The 12205-nt window shown below is 37.6% G+C and overlaps 1 protein-coding gene across 4 annotated transcripts in view; it reads left to right on the forward strand.

Annotated features, from left to right (window-relative positions):
* The first annotated feature begins 1938 nt into the window (after positions 1 to 1938).
* LOC105028045 (zinc fingers and homeoboxes protein 2-like) overlaps positions 1939 to 12205 on the forward strand; it is a 35984-nt gene continuing 25717 nt past the window's right edge. For 2 of the 4 annotated variants that reach the window (XM_010900490.2, XM_010900493.2), the window contains exon 1: positions 1939 to 2081. The gene's annotated coding sequence lies outside the window, so the exon portion shown is untranslated. Of the gene's footprint in view, positions 2082 to 2500; positions 2583 to 2885; positions 2906 to 12205 lie in introns of those variants that run through there. The other 2 variants (XM_010900491.3, XM_010900492.3) reach the window with 2 other exon arrangements.

The raw sequence follows: 12205 nt of genomic DNA on the forward strand, positions 1-12205 counted from the left end.
GAAACAATGTGGACTTCAAGAGGATAGACCCATCGCTCATGCATTACAGTGATTACAAATACAATCCTGTCTGATAATGCCCAGCAGATGCAAAGCAGCCGGGAGCCTCACCTCCTGTACTATAAATACCTAGCATACACCTGATCTCACTGATTTCCAGACTACCCATCACTGCGACCAGTGGCGGCTCTAACCTTTTGGGGGCCTCAAGCAAAATATGATTTGGTGCCCCCTCTCTAGCGGCAGTGGGCTCCCTAGCAGTTGTGGCCACCTAGTGGTCGGGGCCCAAATGGACTCGTTATGTCGCTTATGTCTAGAACCGGCCCTGACAGCGACACAAGCAGTTTGGAGCCCAAAAGGGGAGCCACCCTGGTCCCTCCCTCAGGTATCAGAGGCTATATTCATTCAACCAAAAGGTTCCCCGGTAGGAGAAGGGGAATTCTGACGAGACCGGCCACACACACAAACGCCGTGCAAATCGGTGCCACAGACAACCCACAAAGAATGCCCTCAGACACAAAAAATACAAGCACTTAATTTAACAGTGCACAAAAGTCAATTATAAAATATTCCTAGACAGAGGAATATTTTGGTGCACCAACTGTTCTCACATTATGTGAATTATGGAGATGATGGACACAAAAAATATTGAAAAGCTAAACTTTATCCTTGGCTTGCTATCACTCGATGGATTATGTAATCATTACACATCATCCTTGACCTGCGTATGTGAGTGCAAGCGTGTTGACAGTTTCTGCCCGAGAGAGGCCTTATTATGTAGACGGGTTGGATGCTTGCATGAATTTGAATAAACACAAAATCAAACACTAATGATGTGAAAATTCGGAAAGCACACAGTGCATTCAATCAGCTCTACGCATAATAACCTTTACAAGTGTAATGTAAACCAGAATACAAATGACATGACAGATTTGATCTTCAACGGTGCATGTTCCTTCTGCCAACAATGCCTGTAATACTGGTTTGTATTAGTGCTAAACCAGTGTGCACAAGTATTCTAAGGGTACCTAATCATTGGTGAATCCTCAATGACTGCCTTTGTCTTCAATTTGTTAGCATAACATTTTTAGTTTTAAGTGTTACCAGACTTCGGGTTGTGCAGTTTAAATCTCGCTTGCTGTTCTCCATATGGACAGAAGATGCCGCTGTCAGTCACGTTTCAACAGAGCTGGATGTATGGCGCATACCTACATCTTGATTATTTTGTTGAACATGGTCTATAACAGTAAGTTATTGTTCACAGAATGGACCCTTTTCAGATTATATTGTTGAAATTTTAGCTGTATGCCAAGTTTTTCTCTCATCAAAGTCAATTGCATTGGTGACCATGCCTGTCAATCAATATTTTAATGTAGGTTTATATATTTTATGAAACATTTGAAATGTGATAGATGTCCCACATTAGTAACAGTAATAGTCTTAATGAAAGGTTTATAATATTCATTTAACCGCTAATTGTGGGTTATATTGATTTGCCAATATCTTCTTTCAATGTGTGGTATTTTACATTATGAATTAACAGTTTTTTGTAATCTCTGTACCTACAAAATTCAAGTGAAACATTATGCATGAAGACGTATTTGATTTAATCAATCACTGGAGGAATTGTGAAAATTAATACATTTTGTGTATCTCAGTGTAAATGTAACGTAAATACTATTACATTTTATGTTATGTTTTATGTAGATGGTTATAGAACCCTATAAGTTATGTCATTGCCTAAGGACTAAAGCAACTGTGTTTGAACATATATTCGAATATACTGAGTTTGTCAGATACAATCATACATTTGGTCAATTTGTCTTGCCATATAACTTTTACGTACATTCACATGGCACTTGAATGAAAAATATTGTTGGCGTCGTATGCAAATATATGGTGACGTAAAAGATCATGTGGTTTTTGTCGTAGATCCCCTATGAACGACCACTTTTTTCTACTCTTTAGGTTATGCCAGAATCTTTAGAATTACCAGCGCTATATGCGCCTCACCACAGAGTACTTATTATTTGGAATACTACTGCAGGCTTATCGTCCCAGCACCAAAAAGCTATAGGAAGGTAAGAATATCAGCTATATAAAGCATAATATTTTTGATTGTGAAGAATATTGACAAAACAAATTTGAAAAATGAAGTTATAACCGATTGGTAGTAAGCGAGATAGCCGCCTGGCTGGCACAGCTCGTGTGGTTGTGTTAGCGACGTCCCTTCCATCACTACTGTACTTGCGCGCTGTCACACTTGAATTAGAATCACCTTGCCATGCCATCAAATCATGCCAAGAAAAAAAAAAACATATAGTCTAGTTCTTTTTAACCATATACCTTAACTTTAAGTTTAAGTTAATATGTAACAATTTAGAATTGTGTAAATACAAAAATAATACGTTCAAGATTCAACTTTTATTGTGCCCATTTGAAGTGGGCACCTGAATGTATCGGTGTTGAAAATCTAGCTTGCCAGGTCACCTAGCTAGTTTGCATTTTAGCTCGCGACCCAGCTCACTTCTGAAGTTGAAAACGTGCAAAAGACTCGTGCCTCAACACTGCTTCCCGACCTGGTTAGTTATTTAGATTAGAGTCTGTTTACGTAGCTTGCTAAGTACAGTAGTCCCATAATATCTTAAGATTTGGCCACCGTTTTGTGACTAACGCTAGTGCTGAGTTTATTATACTAATGCGTTAGCTGCTGTAGCTACATAGGTTTTCAAGTAAAGTAAAACCTCCGAAATACTTGGACTGTCCAGTCATTGCCTTCCTCTTGTCACCAGAGAAACGTATAGTTTTAATTTTTGTATTTTATTAAAAGTACATTCGTTTTGTCTTAGAAGTTAATTAAATTGAACAATACTATTCCTGTAAATCGAGGCACGATTTGGATTAGGTAGGTAACTAGCTAGTTATTAAGAATGTTATATGCTAACTAGTGTACTTAGCTATATAGCTAGCTTTGGGTTTTGTGGAGTACTGCAGCTTATTGAAGCTACAGTAGCAAGCTAGCTTGCTAGTAGCCTGGCTTAGCGCTAGATATCCAAATAGGTTAAATGAGGTGACGCCTTCAGCGGCACACTGCTGGCACTGGCAGGGCGCGCCAATACTGCCCGGTGACAGTATGGTAAATTCCACCCATTGCAAAATACTTTTGTTTGCTTTTCAAAAGTTGTATCACAAGTATTAATAGACTACAGTTAGCTTACACCAAGTTGATTAAAATGTAAGTCTTTTAATTCTATTCGACGTGCTCCTAATTGTGCCAACGATTATTTAAAATGTTGTCAGCCATTGCCACACGGTCAGTTCAAATGTACTGTGTGCTCTCAAATCACACGAGCTGTTATTTATCTAGTGCGATTTGTTGTTCGGGTTATACGAATACACATACACCTTACCTCACTTCAAAAATCTACACATTCATTGATTTTGATTAATCAAAATAGAACTGTCTGTAGCCTGTTTGAACCAAAAAATGTTTTTGGTCTTGTCTATTCCTACTTGTGTACCCTGTCTGGAAACAATACAAACAGGATAAAATATACTTGTCTGGCAATTTATGATTACTTGATTGTTGCTAGATGGTGTAAGAGGAGACAGTAGGTGATGTCAGAATTATCAAGGAGTGACCCTTTATTGGAGTATTTAGAGTATCAGTTAGGGTCATTCCACTTCAAAAAGCACAGTAAAGAGGATTTGTTGAAATATATTGATATGAGAATTTAACCAAAGTAATGCTCACATTGGTGATTTTGTTTATTAGAATGTATTTTATATTGATTGAAATAAAGTACAGAATATCAATTTTGGAAGATAATTCTTTACAATGAGTAATGCAATAAAGTAGGCTAAAGCCACCCACGGACCCCACATCCTATGGATATTCCCCACAGCAATTGGGAGTGTATAGTTTATTCTATATCTGACAAGAAGTATTGAGCTTTCTCTTACATTATAGCTTTTTCATTGTTTATCTGTGAATGTTTTCTTCCCTCCTTTATTGAAATTACTTGCATTTTACACCAATTACTGTGAAAGTATCAGGGTTTGCCCACCAGATGTAGCTGTTTCTGCTGCTACCGCCACACCCCAATACATACATTTTGCAGTTCTTCAATCTTTATTAAAATTATAATAACATTTTCTATGGGTAGCCTATACATCCACATAGCTTCTGCTAATAATATAAATAATTTGCTCGATCATCCTAACAATTCAAGCCAGACCTTATTTCAAACTGTTCAGTTTGTTGCTGATCTGTGACCAGAAAGCATTCCGTCTGTTCTTCCATTCAAAATTGTTCTGTGGCATTAAAGGGATAGTTCTCCCAAATAATACAATGGCACATTCGTGTTCTTACGTTTTAAGCATGATATGGACAATGTTTAACAGGAATACATTATATTATTTATTCTCTCTGACACTGGTTTCCCAATGCTAGAAGTTCTTGAATTTTTGACACAAATCCAATCAAAAGAGACCTATATCAGAACACACGAAAATAATCAAAAAATATCTTGAATTGATGTCTTAACAAAAGCCATTATAGATTATCTTTAATTGAAAAATGCTTATTGGTATTCCCTACTGTAAATGGGTTTCCCAAATGCCTCATAATAATGGCACTAGTATTATTAAAAGTATGCCCATCAGGGTTGGTATCAATTTTTTCATACCGCCATAGCGTCCTGAAATATTGTCTCGGTATATGGAAAGGTTTGATGAGGCAAATGTTAATTAGGCCTAATGTTAGTGTAGCTAGGTCTATAGATATACAAATATATCTATATTGCTTTTTATTAAAAAAATTAATTTAATTTTATACTTAAGTGTCGTATCGCACGGACCAAACAATAGAAATAGGCCAGAGGCTTGGGAACGCGGTTGAATTTAAAAGGGATAGTTTGTCCAAAAATCATATTTCAGTGACAGTCCCCTTACTCCCAGTTGGTTTTTCAGGCACATAGTAATTTTTTCAAACAATCCATTATTCAGCTATGTCTCAGTCAGTAATTAGCATTGTACAAATTCATGAATGGAAACCATATGTACCCCTATTGCAAAGCTGTATTGCAAACGGAAAATGACTCTAAAACACTCCAAACCAAGAAAAGTGGTGTTGTTTACCTCAAAGAACATGACAATGTTGTATTCCTCCTTGCAATATAATTCTCATTTCAAATAAACGGGTACTTCCTGTGTTTACCGGTCAGTTTTGTTAACAGTTATATCAATCCACGTGTTTCTTCAGAAAGAGTACACAGTAAAGTTAGAATTCGCTAGCTAAAAAGTAAGTTTAGTCTTTGATATTCACCTCAAACAGTCACCTCAGCGATGGTGAACACATTAAACCCCAACCCTTGCCCAGAATATCTGGAGGCAATGTGTACTCTGTGTACTATAACCCAGCAATCAGACGTAGTGTTTACATTCTGTGTTGCATCCACAGGTTGAACTTGATAACTTGATGGAATTGCATTCGCCTTTAGTCCTCTTCTAAGTGAACATGGGGCACAATCCTCTGTATTAAAATGTTTCTCGCAAAAACTGTATGTCTCGTTGGCAAAGTTGCTCCATTGATTGTCCCACAATACAACTCGGGAGAGGCAGAGGTATTGTTACAATTGCAAACAGGGTAGAATTTGATTAACTCAAGATCCATGAGCAGGCAAACGAGCAAGCAGAAGATGACATCGACACAAAGGAAATCTAAAAGTTCAACGTTTATTTATCAAACGTACCAAATAACACGGCATCATCCTGCACAATGAAATTCTACGTAGTAAGAATGAAGAAATATATAAAGCAAAAATATAGCGATAATATACATAAGTGTAAACTAGCAACAGTTTTAAAAAGCTAAGTGAATCAACCTATCTTCACATAGTATGTTGAGGTTAAAGTTCACCATCACCTCAATGACATCACTGCCGAAGTACAGAAGCTGTGTATGGGGGCTATAGGAAATAGTTTGATAGTGCCAGTTTGAAATCAGCCAATTCCGCCGGCTGTTTCGTCAGTGTACAGTTTTTAAAAATCAATGCTACAGTTTACTGAATGTTGTTTTAATTATTTTGGAGTAGTATTCCGCTTGCAATGCAGCTTTGCGATAGCGGCACGAAACGTTTCCATTCATGAGTTTGGACGATGGTAATAATGCTAATTACAGACTGGGGCAGAACTGAATAATGGATTGCTTGAAAAAATGACTATGGGCCTTCTGGAACGTCACTTGGTATGTGAATCTTCAGAGAAATATGAATTTTGGAAGAACTATCCCATTAACCTTGCTATTTCAGTCCACCAGAAGTTTTTGCGCTGCAGATAACCTACATTTTTCTATTTATTGGTCTATATCTGTAACAACTTCTATTAACTAGCTGAAATTAATAAATAAGGAATGTTTTCTCTGAGATGCAGCAGTTGCCTGTTGGTTTTCCCAGGTCTCAATTTTTCTTACCAAGGTACATCTCCACTGTATATCTGTCAATGACTCAAGAATATTATTCTCAGAAGATCATATGAATATACAATGTTCTATTCTATAACCTCACAATTACACATTTATAACCTTACAATATAAGAATAATATATAAAGTGCAAAACCATAGACAAACAACTAGGCCTATGAAAAAAATTGAACATTTAGCCTACAGGCCTAAAATATGTTCTCGGATGTATGTCGTCAACCAGTAAGGAGAAGAAGCAGGTTTTGAATTGGGTTGACAACATTCCCTGCTGCGCTGAAGGCCCGTTCTGATGGCGAACTTCTGGCATAAGACCACAAGTATATTCAGGGCCACCCTACACAGTAATGGAACGTGTCTTTAATTCACTCTCCACCAGAGAAGCAGCTCTTGCTCTCCATTGATCACATCTCAGTTTTTACTCGCTCCTCAACTGAGGAGATGGGCCCAGCAGCAGCAGCTGTTTTTTTTCTACCCAAAGTGACTTTTTTTCTGGAGCTTGCTCCTCCACTCTGATGGTCACTGGACTTACTGCTGTTTGACTCTACAGTTTCACCACATCGGCCTCAAACTAAGCCTTTGTCTCAGTCAGTGTGGTGGACTCGTCCTATGTGGTGCAGAGGATCAAGGAGGTTACATTTGTGCAGCAAGTTTTTCACTTAATACATTTGATATTTGGCTTCCAGCGTAGAATTCCATCTTTTATTGCTATGGTTAGCGGGATTTTATAGTTTGAGAGCCAATTTATTCTCCCTGCACATTTGTAGTATTGGGAGGACAGAGGTCCTGGTGATGAAACTTAATTTTCTCGGGACAAAATATCAATTCTGTCTAGTTTCAGTTCCTTATTGACAACCTGTAGCAGGACATCTTCCTCCTGCCATGTCAGTAAGAGGTGCCTTTTCTGTTGTCCGTCTGTACGTGCCGGATGGCTTGCGCCTATTTGAGAATCCGCTTTCATTGCCTGCTTGGGACCTCAGCGTGTCACACACTCCTGTAAATTAAAAAGCAACTGAATAATAATTTTCATCAGGTATCCTAGCTTTTGAATTTTTTTATAGAAAGATGAAACCATCATGGGATTTTCTTGGAGTGGGGAAATACACAGCACCGCAGTTGACTAGTCCATATTCTGGCAGTCCTTATTCCTCCTGCTTCTTATTCAGTCCTGTCTTGATGCGAACAGGGAGAATGCTGCGGTAATGGCACTCCAGGAGTGCGTTCTTTGCCTTTGGACCTGCAGTGTGTTTGTTACAGCCAAACCACAGCCAAACCACAGCCAATTCAGGGCCTTGGTAGCTGGGGAAACGTTACCTGCATTGACCGTGGTTACGGCAGTGCGTTTATCCTCATCTAATTGCCATTCTTGCAGTGCTTCGATTAGGGCATCAGCAATTTGTTCACTGTGTGGCTGTCGGGGAAGAAACTTGACTGAAGGAATTTTGACTGTAGTTTCCAGTCCAGTGTAATAATGTGGCCAGTCATGGACATGCATGGTGTCATGTTTACAGTGGGCCACGTGTCTGTCGTTAGGGAGTGACTGTCTGCCCTCGACAGCACCACTCGTACGTCCGGTCCGACTTTGTTATATATGTCTGTGATGGCTGTTTTTGAAAGTAACCTTCTTCCAATAATAATATATTATTGTCTTAAGTTCATAAATCGCTTGCGATAATTGTTGGACTGCCTCTCTATGCAATCAAATCTCTCACTCCGGGCGAGCAGTGTTGAGTTAGAGCGAGTACAATGTTAGTGGGTTACATTACTCTCCCCCCTACTATTTGATAAAAAACATTGTGAAATAACAATAGTCTATGTGACAAACCCTTGTTCTGTCACAGTGAAAACACAAAATTGCTGAACCCCAAGCGATTGTGGTACATTGGGCAGTAGGGCAAAAATCTAAATTCTTCTCTTATCAATTTATGTAGGTTAATATCACAATATACACTTGGAACTTTCCACAATGGGAATTTCCACTAATGTAGTGTTCAAACTCAATCATATTAAAACATTGGATAATGCAATGCAGTGTTTTCAGGTAAAGACAATTATCTACCTAAAAACATTCACATTTTTATTGAATTATTGAAAAATCTAAATTAAGCTACAGCTATCGATAATTTCAATTATTGATTATTCAATGCTTAAAATGCTTGATTATTCAAATAATCAGATAGAACATTAACATGGCTCATAGTCTGTGGTGATGCTTTTTACATTTAATCGAAATATAAACGTCATGGTCCAATTTAATGAGCTAATATTAAAGATCCCGGACATCTGAAAATGGACATATCATATGACGTGATTCCCACTATGTTACTGTTCACTGGTACAATATAAATGTTCACTGCTCTTCTCTAATAAGAGCATTACACATCAATGCATTTATTCAGTTATGCAACCATACTGAAAACAAAGACCATTTAAAATTTTTCTTAACAGTGACTTACTTGCTTGTTCTGTGGCATTAAACTTTCAGTTCATTAAAATAACGTAATAAATAGTTACTTGAAATATGTAGGCCCAAATGCCGTTCTGACCTGGTCCGTATTCCTCCGTTTTAATTGCTAAAGCATTAGGTTTTTGGCAAAAGCACATTCACAGCCCTCGTTGTGGCTATTGTTATAATTATTAATGGAAACTGTAAACGTTGTTTTTGGTGGCTTCACAGAATTCTAATGACACAACAGATCTTTATGTCTAGTAACAAGTTTTGTGTTGTCCATATTTTATGCTGTGAAATGTTGGTAATAACAGCAACCCTGTCATGATAACTTGATAGACAGGCACATCAGCTGTGGAGCTCGAATGGTTGCTTGCTCAGTCTAGTAATAAAAATTGTTGCAGTTGTTGTGTAGCCGGCTGACTAGTTGGTTTTCTCGCGTTTCTTCTGATTTCATTTAAATATGTAAAATGCCATTGCTAACAATACAACTAATTGTCTGGTTCGTTTCGTCTGTCAAACTAAAATAAATGTTTCCTTGCAACTGTTTTGCTTTTGCAGCAACAAGCTGTCACTTTCACTAGCTATCCAAGAAGCAGTAATGATGTGCTTCGCTGACGATGTTGTCACTTGATCGCCATGATATCCTGCATTTGCCAAAAGATGTACACCACGTACTTCCCCTTTTCATTTATAAAAAGTTGTATGTCTTGAGATTTGCCTTGTGCTTACTTTATTCTGATCACACATTATTATCAGCTGTACAGACCTAATTTGACTGCTGGCTCAACTTGTCGCTATATATCGTTTTAACCAAATGTCTGTTTGAAATGTGTAAGAAAATATAATTTATTTTGCGAATTTTCAGTAATCAACTGCAGCATTCTAGAATTATATTGGGGTGTAAAAGGAGTCTAAATTTAGAAGTTAGGGGTTTATTAGGAGTTGCTTAATGGGGATTAGCTAAAGATTATCCTTTCACGTATATTTCCTAATATTATGAGGTTTTCTTTAGCACTTCAATAAATATTGTGATTCAGATGTGATATTGTGAAGAATTGTGATGTACTGAATCGTAACGTGTATCGTGATAGATATCGTATCGCAATCGCAAAGTACTTGCCAATACCCACCCATAATTGTGGTGAGTGTCCGCTTTTTAAGCTTAGCTGCCATTTGTGATTGCTCAGCTCACCAGCGCTTTCCTTTTTAATTTTGTTCTGAAGTATTGTTTTTTTTTAGATTTTTTCCCCCCAGATTTCTGAACTCGTAATGGCTCCCAAACCTTCCATTGACATCTCTTTTGTTACTCATGTTGACAGACGCCCAATAGCAATAGACTCCAAAGGCAAATGTGAAGCCTGAAATCAATATGAAAAAAATACAGGTTTTAAAATGTTGACCAATCTATTAGTTGGAAACCCAGCCTTTTGACATACAGCCCCGGAAAAAATTAAGAGACTACTGCATGTTTTTCTTTCCTTTCCAAAAAAGTTGAAAAGGAAAGTTTTGAGTGAGGAACAGAAGCGTTCAATTTGCAGTGGTCTCTTAATTTTAACCCTTCTGTTCCTCACTCAAAACTTTCCTTTTAGACTTTTTTGGAAAGGAAAGAAAAAGGTGCAGAGCTGTATATGGGTGGAGTTCTCATCTCTGGACCACACAAGTTTTTGGTTGTGTTTGAAAATGTACACGTTTATCCTATCCCTATTTCCAAGAAACCACGTGCGAGCACACTATCTAGTATAGGAGAATGTAGAGTGCTTAAAATTAGTTACATTTCAAATGTTGCTTGGGCTTTTGAACAGGAAACAGAATCATCAACACAGCTGGGTGCAGCTGGCGACAGTTGACAGCCAGCTAGCTTCAGAATCTTTGTTATCCTAGCTCCGACACCAGTAAATTTAATGGCATGATGTATTCTATGTCATAATTTCAATAATTCATATTTTAGTTTACACTGACTACTGTGTAGTATTCTTAGCCATGATTGACTTCTGACCATTGACCAACCAACTAAATTATTATTCTTCCATAGTTCCAAAGAATACTTAGATTTTAACTGAATGCTTCAAATTTACACAAAGCCTTAGATTGCATTCTACCAAAGCCCTTGTCTCTATATTGGTCAGCTTCACTGATGACCGGGGTTTGATCTTTTTGATGCGGCTGTTGGGCCTGGGCAACCATGATCCTAGAGCTGTGGTTGTCAACTGGTGGTCTGCGGTGTACTACAGGTGGTCTGTGGATCATTTTGTATTATTATTTCTACATATAAAAATAACAGTTGAGGGTAGAAATTGTAGAATCATAAGCATTTTAAGTTTTGACAATGCCATTTCACAGTAATAACAGGCCGGTCTTGTTTGAATTATAAATGTGAAAATTTTTAACTGCAAGACATTTTATGTTAAAGAATTCTGCAACTCCACACATGTTGGTCCTTGAGAGCTTTTGGCTGTGGTTTGGTGATCCCTGTGTATTTTAGAGAGAAGGGGAATAGGTTACTACTGTAAAGAATTGCTTAATGACAATTCTGAAGTTTTCATCAGTGCCTCAAGCTTTTGGCAAGAATTTAACACAAATTTCTGTTTTGTTTGTGCCTTCCACTCTACTTGATATGCAGTACGTTGATTTGTAAATAATATTATTTATATAATCCCAATAAAGCCTGAGGCAGCTTTGCCTTTTGTTTGCTTTTTGTCAACAATAAATGTTGGAAATACTTTGTGATTGTGTTATAAAGTTGCCCATATGCCTGACATTATGTAGGCTAAAACATGTTCCCTCAGTCATAGTGAATATATTGGCTAGAGGTTTGCACTGTCAGTGTTTTGAAATTCAAACCACCTAAATATACTTCGCTTAAGTGAACATTTTGTATTTCAAACTACAGTCTGTTTATCAATATCCATGTTTCATTGCATACAACTTCATGCCATGGCATTGTGCAGCTGCTATTTGAGAGCTCATCTGGTTTAAACATTGCAGAGCACATTGTAAACATTTTGCCAAAACTCTTTTAGAAGGATTGCCTCATGTATTGGCATATGCCGCTGTACAATCCTTTACTAAACTCTATTCTAGCACACTCGACACATCTTTCTGTGCACATGCTGTTTTGTTACCTAAATTATAATTGATTGACTGTTTCTTTAAGTCTGTTACAAAAAATGAGAAATTGAAGCCAAATAGTGATTCAAAATTAAATTAGCTGAAAGTGAGACGGCTAATGAAAGGGCTTCCTGAGCAGACATGTTTACAGCATTAGCTGGCTATG

Source organism: Esox lucius, chromosome 10, assembly GCF_011004845.1.
Source record: "Esox lucius isolate fEsoLuc1 chromosome 10, fEsoLuc1.pri, whole genome shotgun sequence".
In the NCBI taxonomy this organism is placed as follows: Eukaryota; Metazoa; Chordata; class Actinopteri; order Esociformes; family Esocidae; genus Esox; species Esox lucius.